This window comes from Cupressus sempervirens, chromosome 7 (assembly GCF_028749045.1).
Source record: "Cupressus sempervirens isolate cs-2001-9-10 chromosome 7, ASM2874904v1, whole genome shotgun sequence".
NCBI lineage: Eukaryota > Viridiplantae > Streptophyta > Pinopsida > Cupressales > Cupressaceae > Cupressus > Cupressus sempervirens.
This window is the reverse complement of record NC_143124.1, coordinates 512,185,221-512,204,861: the sequence shown is the minus strand read 5'-3', so window position 1 is coordinate 512,204,861 and position 19,641 is coordinate 512,185,221.

Genomic DNA, 19,641 nt, shown 5'->3' with positions numbered 1-19,641 from the left:
TTTAATCCTTCTAAAACCAAATAACTATTTCTTAATTCCAATTTGAGGCATAATCTCAAGATAAAGAGTGAATCTTATCTTAAGGGTAGCCTAAATCATGTTAGGCCCACTTAATTACCCTTAACTATCCAATTTAGGCTCAAAGTTTGGTCAAGGAAATTTGGCATATGGGGATTCTAGAATTATGAGTGAAATCAAGGTGTGATAAGTAGCATTCTATACAAGAGGCCACATATACTAAAATGGGACTTATACAATTGATAATTTATATTGCTATACAATTTACAATGCTATTTTGAACCTCTATTTTTGGCACTATATGTAAGAAGGTTGACAGATTCACTAAATGGTCACTCTTAACGAGTATTAATTTCTTAATTTTACACAAAAAAATTATTACATTTTGTAATTAATGAGTTTATTTTCTATTAGATATTATGTACTTACAATTTTTTAGATTTTGAAAGAATTTCATTATTTTAATTCACTTTTATAATTTTCACATCAATGATAAATGTAATAAAGAATCAATGTATCCTTTTATTCTACACTCTAAGACATAAACCCACATTTTACATTCAAATAACCAAACCATAACCAATAAAAAATCATGTACGACTTCAAATCATTTATATTCTTAAATAATCACTTTATTTATTTAAATTATCTCATTTTTACCTTTAAAAAAAATAACACTACTTGTTTTTAATATGAAAGCAGCCAAAACAAGGGGGCTAGCCCTTGACAACAGTGGTGAAATTACCAACAGAAAACTAGCAGACAACTAAACAGACCCCTTAACAATATACATCAAAAACAGAAGTAGCATCATAACAGTAAATAAAAGTACTAGAGTTCATGCTCTTAAAACTAACATAGTTTAATAAATTAATGAAAGGTATGTAGGTGGTTAGTGCATCGTACCACTCCACAGCCTATAACCAGGTTCAAAAGAAAAACCAAAATCATCAAAACTAGACAGAAAGAAATAATCGGCAAAGCACCAAAAACACTAGGCATAGGGAAGGCCACCGACTGACATCCTTCTTCTTGCCTTTCCTAGCCAAAAAAACTTTGGCCTAGTCCTCCACAAGGAAATTATGGAGTAGCTTTGAATCTTCTTTCCTAAGGCCCTCCTCCTCCTTCGTATAAGCCAAAAGCTAGAAGGTGGTCACAGCCACATGCCTTGCCATTAGAGTGAACTTGGAGAAGAGGGTGAAGCCTTCCTCTAGCACATTACATTGATCCGTCAATTCCTAGAGGTCTTTAAGAGTAAAAATGCTCTCCTCCACAGTAGCTAAATTTAGTATCTTGCTACAATTCATCGAAGACTTCCTCTTATTCTACACATCTAGAGTGTTATTAGGAGCCCTTAAGATTTCCAGACCATCATTCGTTATTGGGGAAGAAATAGTGTCAAGGGAAGCCTTATCAAATTTGGAGTCTTCTTGGTTAGCAGCTGATAATAGGAAGAAAGTGGTAGAAATATGAGTGGGGTCTTGGGATGGGTTCTAGGTAGGGTTTTGATGTAGTAGCATCTTGGGTCTTGGATCAATCTTGCATTAACCAAAAATATTTTGTTTACTAGTCTATTGTTTGTGAAGCAGCCTTGTTGTTGGAGTGATACTTTATGTTTTCTATGTGCTAATTTGGGGTCATGTAACTAATTATTCTTAATGATTGAGAATTTTATAATTTAAATGATTGAAGAGGGCCTAGATTACTATCTTTAGTTAAAGGAGAAAGTCCTAATTTATTATGAGTTGGGAGATATAGTCATTTTCCTCGCATATCAATTTTTTGCCATTTTTTACATATGATTTTTATGCATGACTTTCATGATGCATAGAATATCATCCTTAATGGATTAGCCTTTATGAAATTAGGTCTTGAAGAGGACCTAGAGTACTACCTTTGGTTAAGATCACAAGTATTAATTCATTCAGAGTTGGGAGATATCATCATTTTCCTCAGGTATCGATTTTCTACTAGTTTTCGTGAACCATGTGGAGTTTTTGTCTTGCGTGGATTTGTATGATGAAATGGGATCTTGTTAAGTTATGAACATGTTCTTGGGTCAATTATGGACCTAAATGTAACTTTTTTTGACTTTTTCTCATATTTTCTATAGTTTTAGTTTACTCTTCCAAGGTGGACCTATAATGTACTTAAATGCTTGACTAGTTGACTTATGGCTTAGCTGGCTATATAAGGAATTTGAGTTGATGTAGAAAATCATTTTGGTAGATAATGGAAATTATTAGCAAGATAGATCATTAGAAGATCCTAGAGAAAAAGGAAACATGTGATCTTGGACTTGAATTCATAATTCTTTTTATATGGTTGCAACTCGGAAGGCCTCATAGTCCAATATGTTTGGATTTCTTTGATGAAAGTTAGTTGATTACATCTACATGGTTGCGTGGAATTTGGTCTCTAGTTCTCTTTTGTTTATTTAATTTGTATGTTTCTTCCATGTGTAACTCTAAGAAGGGGATGTTTGTAGGTTTGAGTTGGACTCATTCCTCTTGAATATACACATCCTTGTGCCAGGTGGTATTAGAGAAGAGTTATTTCTTGTGGATTGGATCATGGAGAACCTTATCAGATAGGTTGTAGGGTGGAAGATCTAGAATCTAACCTATAACTTGCAGAAGGTTATAGTCTTGTAGAAATTATTATCAATATGGTTCATGGTAGAGAGAATGTTGATTATGCTATAATGGACATGTTGAGACAGATTGCAACTAGACTTGAAGTTGTAGACATAGCCCAGAGAAGGAGTGTACATATTGAAGATGTTAGTGATGATGAAGAGGTAGAACCTAATCTTGAACCTATACTTGAAGTTGAACAAGATGAGAAAAGACTTTAGATTTTTGTCTAAAGTGAATTCCATACCTATTTTAGAAGTTTCTCACAATGATGGAAGACTTGAGATTGATATAATGTTGGATTGCATCTCTGAGATAGAAAACTATATTGAGTATGAAGGTACTCTTGATAATAAGAAGGCTAAGATTGCAGTCACAAAGTTGAAAGGTCATGCATCTCTTTGGTGGGATCATTTGCAAACTAACATACAAAAGAGAGGAAAAGAAAAGATTAGGACATGGATGAAGAAGCTTAAAAAGATGAAAAAAGAAGTTTCTCCTAGTAGACTACCAAGTTAGTTTGTTGAGAAAAATGAAATATTTGAGTCAAAAGGACATGAGTGTGAAGTAATATACTGAGGAATTCTACAAGTTGGATATCAAATCTGGACATATTGATGATGAACTTGAGAAAGTGGCTAAGTACCTGAATGGCTTGAGAGCATTAATTCAAGATGAGAACAACCATGTTAAGATGGATAGCATGGAAGAGGCATATCAATTTTCTTTGAAAGATGAAGAAAGGTTGTCAAAGAGACATGATCAAAGCCAGAGAGGAAGAGGTGGCAGGTTTCAAATAAGCAGAGATAGAACCTATGGAGAAAGTAGTAGATCTAATGGCACAATGCAAGATAAAAGATGGAAAGATGAACCTACTAAAAGAGGTAATTACTCTAGAAGTAGCTATACTAGTTACTCTAGGAATAGTAATAGTGGAAAAAAAGAAGAGAGATCTTGGTTTAGAGGTACTTGTTACAAATGTGGTGAAGCATAGGGCCTTTGAATGTACTAAATATGGAAAGAAGATTAGAGGTAATAGAATAAATACTTTAGCTTGTGAAGAAGTTGTTGAAACACCTAATGAACTTGAAAATGGTGAGAATATGATGTTATGAAGGATTTTTTGGAATGAAGAAATTGGTGAGGAATCTATTTTGAGAAGAAGTTTGTTCAAAACCATATGTAAGATCATTGGAAAATGTTGCAAAGTAATGATTGGTAGTGGAAGTTCAGACAATTTTCCATCCAAAGACCTAGTTAACAAATTGCAATTGCAGACATTAAGACATCCTAAGCCTTACCATGTTGCTTGGATCCAAAAGGAGCATAACTTACTTGTAAGTGGACAATGCTTTGTGAAATTTAAAATTGAAAATAATCATGATGAAGTCTTGTGTGATATTATGCCTATGGATTGTTTTCATATACTTTTGGGTAGGTCTTGGTAGTATGATAGAAAAGCTTTGCATGATGGTAGATTGAATCAATATACTATTTGGGTGGAAGGAAAGAAACAAATATTGTTTCCTTTGGTGGAAAAGTTTGATGAAGGTTACTATACTTGATGAAAGTTACTATACTACAATTAGAGTATGTTTGGTAGAGGGTAATAAGTTTGAAAAGGAAATGAAAGAACAAAAATGTTTTTTATTCTTTGATTTCTAGAAAGACTAAGAAACAAGATGAATTGGAACATGCACCTAAGATTGAACATTTGTTGACTAGATTTCATGACATCATTTCTGATAATGTACCTAATGGTTTGCTTCTTATGAGAAGTATAAGTCATTGTATGGATTTGATACCTGGAGCTAGTTTGCCTAATAAATCACTACAAAGATTGACACCTAATGAAAAGATGGAGCTAAATAGACAAGTACAAGAATTGTTGGAGAAAAGTCTAATTAAAGAAAGTTTAAGTCCTTGTGTAGTACTTGTATTAGCACCTAAAAAGACTAGAGAGAATGTGCACTAATTCCAGAGCTATAAACAAGGCAATAGTGAAATATAGATTTTCATTGCCTAGGATGGATGACATAATAAATAGTTTCAGTGGAGAAAAGTATTTTACAAAGATTGATTTGAAAAGTGGTTATCATCATATTAGAACTAGAGAAGGTGGTGAATTGAAAACTACTTTTAAGACTAATGAAGGATTATATGAATTGTTGGTTATGCCATTTGGTTTAACTAATGTACCTAGTACTTTCATGATATTGGTGAATAAGGTTTTGAAAAAAAATTTGAGTAAATTTGTGATTGTATACCTTGATGACATTTTGATATTCAGTAAGAGTAAGGAAGAACATCTGGAACATATCAAACAAGTATTACAAAAATTGAAGGAAGAGAAGTTGTTGATTCATTTGAGGAAATGTTAATTATGAAGGAAGAAATTGTATACCTTGGTTTTGTAATTATAGTTGATGGACTGAAGATGGACACTGAAAAGGTGAGAGTTGTGCTTGATTGGCCCACACCAGAGAATGTTAGAGGTAAGATCATTTCATTGATTGGAAAGTTTTTATAGGAAGTTCATCAAAAATTTCAGTTCTATTTGTAATGCTATGACTGAAACTATGAGAGGAGATAAAAAGGATTTCAAATGGACACATGGAGCACAAAGAAGTTTTGAAACATTGAAACAAGAGATTGTAGAATTGCCTACACTTACTTTGCCTAATTTTAGTAAAGTTTTTCAAGTTGAATGTGATGCTAGTGGAAGTGCAATTAGAGTCGTTTTGAGTCAAGAAGAAAGACCTTTAGCTTTCTTTAGTGAGAATTCGCATGATGGTGAGAGAAAATATTTAGTTTATGATCAAGAATTCTATGCTATTGTTCAAGCTTTGAAGAAGTGGAGACATTATTTGATGCCTAAATATTTTGTGTTGTATAATGACCATAAAGCTTTTTAGTATTTGGGAAGTCAACATAAGTTGAATTAGAGACATATGAAGTGGGTTGAGTTTTTGAGTTCTTTCTTCTCATTGAAGCATAAAAGTGGACAGTAGAATAAATTCGTTGATGTCTTAAGCCAAAGAAAAAATTTGTTGATTGAGATGAGAGTTGAGGTACTTGGTTTTGATGATTAGAAGCATTTATATGAGACTAATCTTGATTTTATAAAACCTTGGAAAGCTTGTAAAGAACTAATAGTGAGTGATAAGTGGGCTAATTATTTCATTAAGGAAGACATGTTGTTTAAAGGAATTCAATTATGCATACCTAGAGGATCTATGAGAGAAAACATAATGAAGAAGAAACATAGCGGTGGACTTGTTGGACATTTGGGATTGATAAAATAGTGAAATTGATTTCAGTGAGATACTTTTGGCCATAGATTTATAAGGATGTGCAGAGAATGGTTAGAGGTTGTAGAATTTGTAAAACACCAAAAGGAACTAGTCAGTCATTGAGATTGTATTCATCTTTCCCGTACCTAATAAGCCTTGGGAAGATATTAGCATGGATTTTTTTCTTGTATTACTTAGAACTAAAAGGGGTAATGATTCTATCTTTGTTGTGGTTGGCAGATTTTCAAAGATGACTCATTCAATACCTTGTAAGTAAACATCTAATGCATTATATGTAGCTGAATTATTCTTCGAGTGGTAGGATTGCATAGTTTTCCTAAATCTATTATTTCAAATAGAGATACTAAGTTTACAAGTTATATTTGGAAGACACTTTGGAAGAAGTTGAATACAAAGTTGAAGCTTAGTTCTACATTTCACCCTTAGATAGATGGACAAGCTAAAGTTGTGAATAAATGTTTGGGTAACTCGTCGAGATTTTTAGTTGGGGATAAGCCTGCTAATTGGGATTTAGTTTTGGCACAAGCAAAGTTTGCATATAATAATTCTATGAATAGAAGTACTAAGAAAACACCATTTGTGATTGTAACTAGATTTCAGCCTAAGGAAACTACAGAGGTAAGAGATTTTCCTATTGAGACAAGAAGAAGTGTTGAAGTTGAGGATTTTGTAGTTTTTATGAGATCTTTGCATGATGAAGTCAAAAGAAATATGGAGGACAGTAATAAGAAATATAAACAAGAAGCAAATAAGAGCAAGAGACATAAATCTTTTAAAGTTGGAGATGAGGTGATGATTCATTTGAAGAAAAATAGACTTTCAATTGGTACCCACAATAAGTTGAGAATGAAGAAATTTAGAGCTTGTAAGATTCTGAAGAAGTTTGATAGTGGAAATGCTTATGAAGTGGAATTACCAGAGGATATGGATATTTCACTATATTCAACATTGCAGATATCTTTGAATACTATGAACCTGATGATGAGATGGAAGATAACCTAGATTATCCCAAAAAGAAGATGGACAACATTGAGAGGATCTTAAATAGAAGAATAAGAAAGAGTACCAAAGGAAAAGACTACATGGAATACCTAGTTCAGTGGAAAGACAAGCCAATTGAAGATAGTTCTTGGATTACACAAGCTGAGTTGGATCTTTATGATTCAGGTCAGAATATGAGTAGTGCCTAATGTGGACATCAATTCTTTATTAACCTCAGGTGTCTGATGCAGGAGTATGTTGGGTCTTGGAGCAATCTTGCATTAACCAAAAATATTTTCTTTACCAATCTGTTGTTTGTGAAGTAGCCTTGTTGCTAGAGTGATACTTTTTGTTTTCCACATGCTACTTGTGGGTCATGTAACTAATTATTCTTAATGATTGAGAAATTGAAAATTATAAGTATTGAAGAGGGCCTAGCTATCTTCAGTGAAAGGATAAAGTCCTAATTCACCATGAGTTGGGAGATATGGCCATTTTCTTTGCGTATCAATTTTCTGCCAGTTTTCACGTCTGATTTATGTGCATGAATTTCATGATGCATAGAAAATTATCCTTAATAGATGAGCCTTTGGGAACTTAGGGTCTTAAAGAGGACCTAGACTACTACTTTTATTTAAGAGCGCAAGTCTTAATTCATTCGGAGTTGGGAGATATTGTCGATTTTCCTCGGATATTGATTTTCGGCTAGTTTTCGCAAAATGTGTGGATTTTTTCATCTTGCATGGTTTCGTGTGATGAAATGAGATCTTGTTAAGTTAGGGACATATTCTTGGGTCAAGTGTGGACCTAAATATAACTTAATATTGATTTTTTTTCATATGTTCTATAGTTTTGGTTTACTCTTCCAAGGTGGACCTATAATGTAATTAAATACCTCACTAACCAACTTGTGGCTTAGTTGGCTATATAAAGAGCTTGGGTTGATGTAGAGAATTATTATGGTAGATAATTGGAGGTTATTAGAAAGATAGATCATTAGAAGATCCTAGAGAAGAAGGCAAGATGTGAGCTTGGACTTAAATTCATAATTCTTTGTATATGGTTGCAACCTAGAAGGCCTCACAATCAAGCATGTTTGGATTTCTTTGATGAAAGTTAATCGATTACATCTATATGGTTGTGTGGAATCCGGTCTCTAGTCATCTATTGTTTATTTAATTTGTATGTTGCTTCTTGTGTGTAACTCTAAGGAGGGGATGTTTGTAGGTTTAAGTTGGACTCATTACTCTTGAGTCTGCCCATCCCTACATCAGGTTTTGTGCCACAAAATCCTAGGTGTCATCTGTGTAATCCCAACGAATTGTTAGTATCCATTTCAAGTCCTCCTCTTTGTTATTAGTATCATCCTTCAACTTCTCCTTACCATCCCCTCAGTCTTAGCACTCTCCTCCGAATAAGTATCTTCCTCTTCATCCTCCTGAAAGCATTTGGCCATTTGTTTGATTCTACCCTTGGTCTTAGCACGCCTACCTAATCTTCTTTTGTTCCCATAGATCTCTTCATCTGAATCCCCAATCTCCACCTCCACCCTCTTTTTAGTTTTAATTTTTTAATTGGCAGTCAGCTCCAAAACTTGGGTTTTATTTTTCCTACTCTTGACTGGGGTTTGGCTTGGTGAGGTTTGTGGAGTAGGGTCATAGCTACCACCCGCAAACTCCAAATGAAGGGGTCACAAGTGGGGAGGAAATTATCAATGGCTATCCCTCTAAGAGGGAAAAGGGCTAAGTGGAACTAGAATAAATGAAACATGAACCCTTAGTATAAAATGGTAGAATTAGCCCATTTCTTTCTTTTTCCCTAACATCCATCACCGTCTCTTATAGGGCATGCATCAGAAAAATGGAATGCATACTAACTCCCTATTATGAAAGTGATTAAGCAAAGGGAAATGATAAGAATAATACATACCATATCTGCCTTCCAAGGTGAGATACTTCATTATGACCAAGGACACGTCGTCCTAGGGCTTCGATAACTTATCTGTCCAAAAATCACCACAATACTAGTCTAGGGCTTCATTACCTCTAAAAAAATAGATAGGCTAACTAGCTCCATCTGTCAGTTTCGTGATCTTCTGCCACTTCCTACCAGTTATGTCTAGGCATGTCACAATAGCTATGGCCTCCTCGTTCACTTGGAAGGTGATACCATTGATAGTGATCTTCATGTCCTTCTAGCTACTGACAAATTGTTGAGAACAATTCTCATCGTAGTCAGCCATGGCCTGCATGTAAGGGACAAAGCCCCCTTCCTTCAACATTATCCAGGTTGCCTTCCTTTTGGAGAAATCCTCCATCTTCGTGGGCTCCAGTCTGTTAAGGTCCCCACTCATTGAAACTTACTCCTCAACAATATCACTTTCCACAAGCTTGGTGATTTTGATTTGTAAGAAAAACACCACCCAAAAATTCTCAGAAACAAGGCTAAAAATGGTGTGTTTAGCAATTAAAATGGTGTCTTCCTTACACTTCCCGAGGATGCAATATCCAGAATGTTCAGGCCATCTTAAAACAATGGGGAGTGTGAATGATCCGAGTGTAATTCCTTAATGATCTAGCAGTAATAATAATGATAAATTTTTCCATAATCATCCAATATTGCAAAAAATGATGGCTCTTTTTTTAAAGTCGAGGTTATTAATTTCTTTCCTTTTTTTGTGCCCTTACGTGATGAAATCCTTATAATTGATCCTCGTGAATTGTCTTGTCAAATTCAAGGTGATCGTAACCATCATAATAATAGAAAAGTCGTCAAAATTACCAGTTATCAAAATTTGGATAGTCATCAAACATGGTTTAGAGGAGTCCTTTCCCTATCAATGAGGGAATTTATATAGTTTTGTAGCATTTCAATACTCATCCCGCTTTTTAAGCTATCCAAATCAAATCCCAAGCCTGCCATAGCATCTGTCATTGCATTGCCTTCCCTGAAAGTGTTTTGTAACTCATATTGATCAAGGGATGTCAGGAATTGCCAAATGTCCTCCAAGATGCAATGTATAGCCCAACTTGGTTGAGCACGCCCTTGGACTAAGTCAACGATGAGTTTAGAATCACCTTCTATTGTTAACTTCCTAAACTTCATCTCCACAACAAATTTTAGACCCCAAAGTAAGGTAGTGGCCTCCACCACATTATTGGTTCCCTGTCCCAAATTCCCTAAGTAGGCTAACAACACTTCTCCCCTAGCATTTTGTAGCACACCTCCAGCTGCAACCAAACCCTCTCTTGCCACAACCTCAAAGTTGAGCTTGACAATAGACAGTGTGAAAGGGATCCAACGGGTTTTTTTTCTTACTAAAATTTTTGAGTTGTCAAAGTGCTAGAGGTTGGGGAGAATGTTCCAATTTCTAGCAATCCTTCCTACTTGGGGGTTCTTGTGGTGCTCTGAACTTAGCCACCATAACATTCTTTGTAACAAGCTTCCTCAATATCTCTCCAACTATCTCCTCCCCCTTTTCTTCCTCCCTAAATACCCAATTATTTCTCCCCTTCCAGACACCCTAGCAAACATGTGGGGGGGAGGATATTCCAAAGGATTCTAAGTTAGGGGTGGTAGAAGGGACAATTCTCAATTCTCCACAAATTGTTCCATTCCTTTGTTCATGACCCAAACCAATGGGAACTTGGTCCAAAAGTAGGATCATACCTTTAAAGTATAGGGGCATTCAAGAAATAGGTGCACTATGATTTCCTCTTCCTCCTTACAGAGATCACATCTGTTAGTAATCGATATGCCACTCCTCCTTAGGTTGTCGATAGTTAAGACCTTGTCATGCATGACCATCCACCAAAAGAAATTAATTTTTAGCAGCAAATGACTAATCCAGATCTTTCTCCAGATGATAGGGGTCTGATCCTTTTCAAATATAAGGTGGAAGGCAAAATTAACCGACAATTGACCATTAGTCCTCCTATCCCAAACCACCTTATCAAGTTGAGCATGCAAGGGAAGTTTGTGGTAACTGATCAGTTCCTCCAATTCTTTAACCAGAGGGTCCTCTGTATTAGGAATATCAGCAGTGGATAAACGTTTCCATTCCCTTTAGGCATCAATATAGGCAACCACCTTCTCCCCCACCATTCTTTTAAAGGTTCCTAGAGACTGTTGAACCTTTTGTAGATCAATGGTCCCCACCACACCCCCACCCACCCCAAGTAGTTGTCATCTCATAATCTTCTTTTTTTTTAACCATTTCCCCCCAACCATCTCACCCCTTTCCTCATAAGGGACATGTTCTTAAGGATGCTATTTCAAACCTTAGAGTCGCTCAGGAGGTCATTATTGAGGAGAATAAACCTAAAATGGGTGTTGGCAAGGTATTTAGCCCTCATGATTCTTCATCAACCAGTCTTGTTTTCCAACAATCTCCACCCCATTTTAGTGAGTAGTGCTTTATTCAAATCAGCAATTCTTCTTATTCCCAACACCCCTCCCTCTTATCTTTCGGTTTACAAATAGTCTCCCAATTGACAAGGTTCAATTTATTTCTCTCCTCCGTGCCTGGCCATAGGAAGTTCCTTTGCAATTTTTCAAGTTTTTTGGCCATACTCTGATTAATATTGAAGATGGAAAGATAGTGGATAGGATGAAGTTCCTTTGCAGTTTTTTGAGTTTTTTGGCCATACTTTGATTAATATTGAAGATGGAAAGATAGTGGATAGGTATTCCCTATAGAGCCACCACCAGTAGTTGGAGTTTCCCCGCATTGCTAAGAAATTTACCCTTCCACCCAGCATGCTTCTTTTGCATCCTTTCTAGGACAGTGTTCTAGTAGGTGGTGGAGACATGCTTGATCACTAGGGGGAGACCAAGGTAGGTGTCTGGGAGATTCGCAGAGTGACATCCCAGAATATTTTTAACCTTAACCTACAAGACCTTAAGGGTGATAAAAAAAATAGACCTTACTTTTTACCAGGTTAATTTGCAAACCTGAACAATCAACATAGTTGGTGAGTATGTTCCTCCAAGCTCTAGCCTCCTGGATAAAGGACTCACCAAATAGGAATGTGTCATCCACAAATTGTTGTATTACCTCTCAAGACAGTGCAATAACAGGTTGGATTCCTTTTAAGTCGTCTGATTCTACCAACATGCTAACCGACCTACCCAACACTTCAGCTACCCTAATGAAAAGGTAAGTGGATAGAGGGTCACCTTGTCTCAGGTCTCTACCAATTTCAAAGTTTCCCCAAGGGGTCACATTGAGCATCACCTCATATTGTGTGGTTTCCACTATATTTCTTATGACATTCACTATGTCCTTTCTAAAACCCACTTGTTCCAAGACATCGTATAGGAAGGTCCAATTAACTCTGTCATATATATAACACTACTTGTTATATCAATAATTATTAATAATAATAAAGGCAGGAGCATATAACACAATGGCAAATTGTGGAGCTTAACAAATAATAACAATTAATTTAAATAATCACTTGCACTTAAGTGGAATGACAACATGAGGTTGAAATTTTTACATCAATTAAGATTAGTCAAAAAACTTTCTAATAGGTTTTATACTTATTATATAATAATTCACTTACAAGACTGAGAAATTGATATGTTTTTTTTTCAAATGATTAAAATGTTTTTAAAATTAGAGCAATCAAAAATTTGGGTGTTGGTTTTAAAGTACAAAAAAAAAAAAAAAAAAAAAAAAACTCATTATCAACAATAACCAATAAAAAGCCCTAATAATAACATCAAAAACTCATCCCCTCATAACCTACATAACCAAATAAAATATTGATCTAACATAAAATTAATATTGTCCAGTCTAGAAGATTAACAACTAGATCATCCCAACAAATTCACAACACCATAAACAAAGCACAGTAAACAAAGATAGGAAGATCCTCGTTCGTCAGAAATTCATAAAGTTTCTTTTCACATGCTATAAGCTTAGAGTAGTTGTTGCCACATCAAAATTGGTCAACATGTTGAGACTCTCATCTATAGAGACAAATTAGATTAAAACCTTTTCTTTTCCTTTTCAAGAGGGGCAAGGAAGGTTAAGTCGATGCTCTTATAGCCACAATAAAAACACCTTGTCCCCTTTTCCTATAGATTATAACGTAATACCCATCAATAAAAAATTTAGAACACAACTTTTCCTTTACAAAATTAACATAGTTATTTAAATAGTCTTGAACTATAAAATCATTCAAATATCAAACCTGAACCAACTATTCCTCCTAGAGAACATTTAAAATTTAATAATAAATTTAATTTTTAAATATATAAATGCTGATACAAAAGCAATTGAAAGCAGGTAATTGTACCTCTAGAGCGCCCAAAAACTGGTCCAAGGATCATATCTGCGTGTACACATTTTAACTCCGGGATAGAAGGTGACATTTATATTTGACGACAAAAGCTGTACAATATATCATACTTTAGTGACTAACCAAAGTGGAACTAATCTCTATAAATACTCACAAATTGCAAATTTCACCTACTTCAAATTTAAAATAAAGCAACTCGATCGAGTCCAGCCCATGAACAGTATGACCAGAAATTTGTTCAGCGTTAAAATCCTTCTCAATGGAAGAGGACAAACTAACAAAATTCCCCCAAAAATGAGGAATGCATGAAATAACTTCCGCATATGGGATTTGAAAAGGTCAGAAGATATCAGAGATCTGACTTCAATACAAATTTCCAGAAATTCGTCAGGATTTTACACCCACCCAACCAAACCAAAACCATCACATTTCCATCCCTTGTAACTGTATTAACAACGATTCTAAAATTATATCCGTCAACAAACAGTCAACACTGTTTCTGTCTGTAACAACCTCTGCGAGCTTTCAACTGCACTGTTAAAAATGCTCGTTCTGACCAGATACCAACACAGGCTGAGTTCGTCAATTGCCAGAAAATCTCAGATAACTTGGAAACACAAAAACGGAGTGGATTTCCTTGCTTTGATGAGTGGCCGAAAGAACCTAATTGAATCTTTGCAGGATTATGAGTTCTGTCATTTGAATCCGAGCCAAGCGACCAGCTGAGAAGGGTTCAGAATGCCGGGAATGTGCACATCATCGGACCGGAGAAAATCATTTGTAACAACAGAGTAAAGGCGTTCCTTTTCTCTCGCAGTTTCATCTCCTTGACGAGGGTTCGAATCCTGCGGTGGCCAGGGTTTCCCCAACAAAGTACCCCTGGAAAGATACTCCCTCGCCATAAAGCACGCCAGCCGCCAATTAACAACCTTACCCTTTGGAGGCGGTAAATTCGTCAGTACGGTTTTGTGCGAGTTAGAGGTCAGAGGATCGAGCCCCGTCCGCGGCGATCGGCTTCTACGGCTGAAATCCTGCCCTTGCTGCAGCGAAGACGAGGTGGAGTTTGAGCTGTCGTTATTGTTAATATTATTCGCGTTCTCCTTTTCCCTTTCCAGTCTCATCTTCTTGGACGGTCTGCCACTTTCTTCATCCGCCGAGGGTTTTCGTCTTCTACAGTCCGGCAGTTCCTTGTGCGGCTGGGGCAGGGGCAGAGGAAGTGGCAGGTGCTTATATTTCTCCATGGGAAAATCTTGATCAGTGTTTGGTGGGATTCGATCACGCGACGCCGTAGATCGGTGGATCTGGCTCCATCTGGCCCCAAAAAGCCCTAGATCATTTTGGCTCCAAAAAGGGCCTCCTTTACCGCTCTTTTCCCCCCTTCCACTGCATGCAATTCGAGGTCTTTAAGACGTTAAAGTGTCCCCTGTTCTGCTGGTTTTAATGGCTGGATTTCTTCTGCCTTTGTGGGGCAGAGCAGAGTGGAAGACAGAACGGAACAGCTTTTGATCCACACAAGAAAATGAAACGCACGTTGTTAACCTTCCCTCTTTAACAGACATTTCTTTTTTGGTTGTTTGTAAGGTCTGTCCAGAGTGCCGCCGATGGTGGGTGAGCATACCAATGAGAATGGTCATTTAACCTCGCCACGTGCACGTGCTTTGTTCCACACCTTCCCCACCAACGGATGGGGATTCCATTGGCCCTAGGGGCCATCAAAACAACATTTGTCTCCATCTCTTTTATAATGGAATAAGGTGGTGTTAACTTTCTATCTAATTAAATGTTTGGTGGAGAGATACATTGTCATAAATTGTAATTACAAGGTAAGAGTTAGAATTGATATCTCTATTTTTAAGGATATTTTGTATCATTCCAGTGAATTGAAAGCTCCTTTTATGAACCCTTTCGTGCAAGTTTTGGTGATAGCGATGCATCCCGCATTCTGATTGAGGGGTCCACAAGACACGGGATCAGTGCAGGGGCAGATTTAAGGGTGTGGTCGGTAGTCTTAGCAACCAGTGGGACCATCCAGTACTAAAGGCTTTGATATTGACGGGCTTCCAGATGATGATTTTGCTTGATATGGTGTCCCTCTTTTTCAGTGGGCTCCAGCTTGGTTCCATTTGAAGACAACATTATGTGCCTCCAATAGGCAGACAGGCAGATCCCAGGTACGCCTTTTCCCTTTTTCTTGCATCTGATTTTGCACCTGTTCAGGCTTCCTTTGTTTCTTCTCCTGGCATTGGTAAATTTACAACAGTAAAACACCATTAAAAACATATAAACAAGGCACCAGTGGGAATGATATGGTCCTCATGGACGGAACAAATGGGGAAATCACAGATACATCTGCAGAGAGGATACTTGTAAAAGTACCATTGACTGATCAACCTAAGATAAGAGAGGAACAGTCAGAACTTGATGGGTCCACCTTACATAACACAAGATCTGATAGTAACAGGGTGTCAGAGAATCAGATAGTCAGGGCACCTGTAACAGCAGAACAGCAAACTAGTCTGGAAGAAGCTACGAAACACGACATCTCTGGCAATAGTGGCTTGGTCCTGACATACGGGGATAGTTTAATGCACAGCAGCATCATCAAGTGGAATCAAGGGAGCTTCCTCATTATTCCAGAACCCTCAGCCGGACACACGAGTTCATTCAATCTTGGAGGGACAAATGGTAATTTATCCACAAACACTTTGAGCTTATCACAAGCTAGCGGACCACTCACAGGAGGCAACTACATCTATGTGAATGCCAAACAATATAAAAGAATAATTAGGCGGAGAAAGATACGAAAGTTAAAAAATGCAAAAAGAGGGAAGTTAGCAGCTTTACTTCCGAAACCGATTCCACAAACCCCAGACAGCACAAGGGAGGGAGAACAAAGTCTGAGGCCGACTGAAATCTCTAAAACAATTAAGCAGTTTGATAATATCAGAAATATTAACGATAAAGGGAAGCCAGATAATTCTCAAGTGATAGACACAGTGGAGGATGGGCTACCGAATAATTACAGCCCCACAAGGACACCTATGACGTGGTATCCAGATATTTTTGTGAACGATTTAGTAGCTATGAAGGAAAGGGTGTGGGCACTTGAAGAGAGGAGCCAAATAGAAAGTATCACAATGAAAAGAGTTACTGAAGATAACTGGAAGCTGGCAGCGGAGGTCAAGTCACTTAGAGAACAAATTCAAAAATTGCAATTTAATATGGAAAAAGGAGAGTATGAATTAATATTGTTAAAGAAAGAAGTAGGGGAAAAGAGGACAGCAGCAAGTACTACGGGAGAAGGAGAGGTTACGGAAGCAGACAAAAACTCGCAAATGAAAAATATACAAGATGCCATGGCCAATATGGAAATAAAAGAGAATCAACTCAGAGAACAGATTGAAGAAGTTAGATCATGGGCCAACATAGTAAAGGGGCCAGCAAACACTCCTATTGACAACATAGAAAAACAAGTTCGGAGACAGATTAGAGAGGAAAAAGAAAGAAATGAGAAAGCAACAAATATCGTTGTCAAAGGGCTACGAGACTATGGAGAACAGGAGAAAACAACGGATTTAGTTAAAGACTTCTTTAAAGACCAATTAGACTGGCATGGAACAACCATACAAGCTCAAAGAATCGGAAAATGGATTAGAGGAGGCAAAGATAGACATGTTAGAGTGACAATGAAGAATATAGGAGATAAAAATAACATTTTCAGCAAGAGGAAGTTTCTTAGAGGCACACACATATATCTTGATGATGACCTCACCGTAACTGAGCAAGAAGAAAGGAGGAAGGAATGGGAAAAAGTGAAAACAGCAAGAGGAAAAGGCAAGTGGGCGTGGCTACAAGATGGCAAAGCCCAAATCAGCGACAAAATCACACGCAATAAATAGGAACTCGGGTCCACCCAGGAACATTTAACTATAGTTAGTTGGAACTGTAGAGGTTATCCTTGGATAAGAGGACCTGGGTTAGGGCCGATAGCTAAAGATAATGACATCATTATGCTTATCGAGACTCATGAACATGATGGATGTAGAGTTCCAGATTTTGAAGGGTATAAGAAGGTATCACTTTGAAATGAAAAGATAGATAATGGTAAGGGGCATGGAGGCATCACCGTTCTAATAAAAGAAACTTGGAGCAGATTTGTAAACTTAGAGAAAGAAGATGTAAACAAGCAGTATATTTGGATAAAAATAACAGAGAATCAGATTTCTACAAGGGTGGCTATATGTTACTTCACTCCAAAAGGCTCTAAAATATATAAAAAACATAGATTGGATCGAGAAGATCCGTTCGTTGCGCTAAAAAAAGACATAGCAGCCTTTAGCTCTTTAGGGGAAATAATGTTTATAGGGGACTTCAATGCTAGAACAACAAACAACCAAACTCTCAATATTAAGGAGAGTTACAATGAAAGCAGAGATCCAGTTTGGCTCGAAGAAGAAGGGACACAAAAATGGGAAAGATCTTCACAGGATAGCATGGGAAAGATTAATCATTTTGGTGTTGAATTACTAGGCTTATGCTGCCTATACAACATGGTTATATGCAATGGTATGGAAAAGTGGCCTAAATCAGGAGGCATCACATGCAAAAGACACAATGGACAAAGTGTTGTTGATTATGTTATATGCTCACAAGACTATGTCGCAAAGATAATTAACTTTGAGATAGAAGATTGCCCCATAGAGTTAAAATCTGATCATAACCCCATCTTGATAAGGGTGACTACTCACTTTAAAGATCAACATATTGTTCCAAAACTTTTACAAAAGAGGAAGATGATTCCGACTGGCAAAGTTTTAATGACACAAGAAAACCATGATACTTTTCAAGACTCTCTTTTGCGGCTGTCTAGGGTTCCGGGAAACCATCTAGAGTCTGAAAAACAACATTTCATGGACAAGGATAATCTTGTTCTTACTATCATTAAAGCATTAGAGGAGTGTAAAAGATCTAGGGCCACAAAAGAAGCCAAGAACACTTTTCCGGCCAATCCTTGGTTTGATAAGGAGTGCAAAATGGCAAAAAGGAATTGGAAAAAGAACATGAACAAAGAAAGTAGAAAAGAGTATGATCAACTGATTAAAAAGAAGAAAGAAGAGTATGTGAATAAGAGAAGAATAGAGTTGATTAATCTTGGTAAAAACAACCCTAGAAAATTTTGGAAAGAGCTTCAGTAGAGAAAAACTCAGATAGTGAATAACATAACAGGAACCAAATGGCTGGAATATGCCAAGACTCTCTATGAATGTGATCTAAGAGAGCATAGTACCATGGAAACAGAGACTACAGGGGAGTTATTCAGTGAAAATGATATTATTCAAGGCATTAGGAGGTTAGCTGCTGGTAAAGTGCAAGATATAGATGGGCTACAAGCGGAATACTTAAAATGGGGTGTTGAAATCCTCACACCACACATCACTAAGATTTTCAACAGTGTCAATAGAGAAGGTTTCCCTGTAAAATGGACTACAAGTGTAGTGATACCACTCCACAAAAGTTGAGATATAAACAATCCTTCTAATTACTGAACCATCATGATCAATCCATTATTTGGCAAGTTATTTGGTAGTTTGGTAGAACAAAAAATCAGCAACTGGGCTGAAATAGAAGGCAAATGTGTAAAAGGGCAAGCAGGCTTTAGACCAAAACACTCTACTATAGATCACGACATCACTCTCAGGCATTTGATAGAGAAAGTTTGGGACACTCCGAGGAACGAGGCTTTTTGTTGTTTCGTGGACTTTAAAAAAGCTTTCGACACAGTGCCACGTAATAAACTATGGGATAGAATGGTAGAGCTGGATGTCCCTAAAGAACTTAGGTCAGCGGCTTATAGATTATATGAGCAGGTCAAAGCTAAAATCAAAATGACAGAAGGGATATCAGAAGATTTTGACAGCAACATCGGGGTTAAGCAAGGGTGTCCGCTTTCTCCAACACTATTCGGGCTCTATATTGACAAGTTAGAAGAGTGGATAAACAAGACCAATGGTGAGGGGGTGCAGCTGGCCCACTTCGTGATAAGATTGCTCTTATATGCAGATGATCTCATAATTCTTGCTAGAACAGCTAAAGGTTTGAAAGAGCACCTGAAAGCACTAGAATTTTTTTGTCATGATGTAGGAATGCAAGTTAACACTAGCAAAACCAAAATTATGATCTTCTCACTAAAGAAGAATAGGGACATACAAGACAAGTTTCTATTTGAAAATAGCCCCCTTGAGATTGTGGAAGAGTACAAATACTTGGGCATCGATTTTCATAACAAACTCAACTGGGATACTTGTAGATTGAAAAGGATCCAAGGGGGCTAGAAGGTGGTATACTCTTTACAAAACAAGTGCAGGAACACAGAATTATGGGATT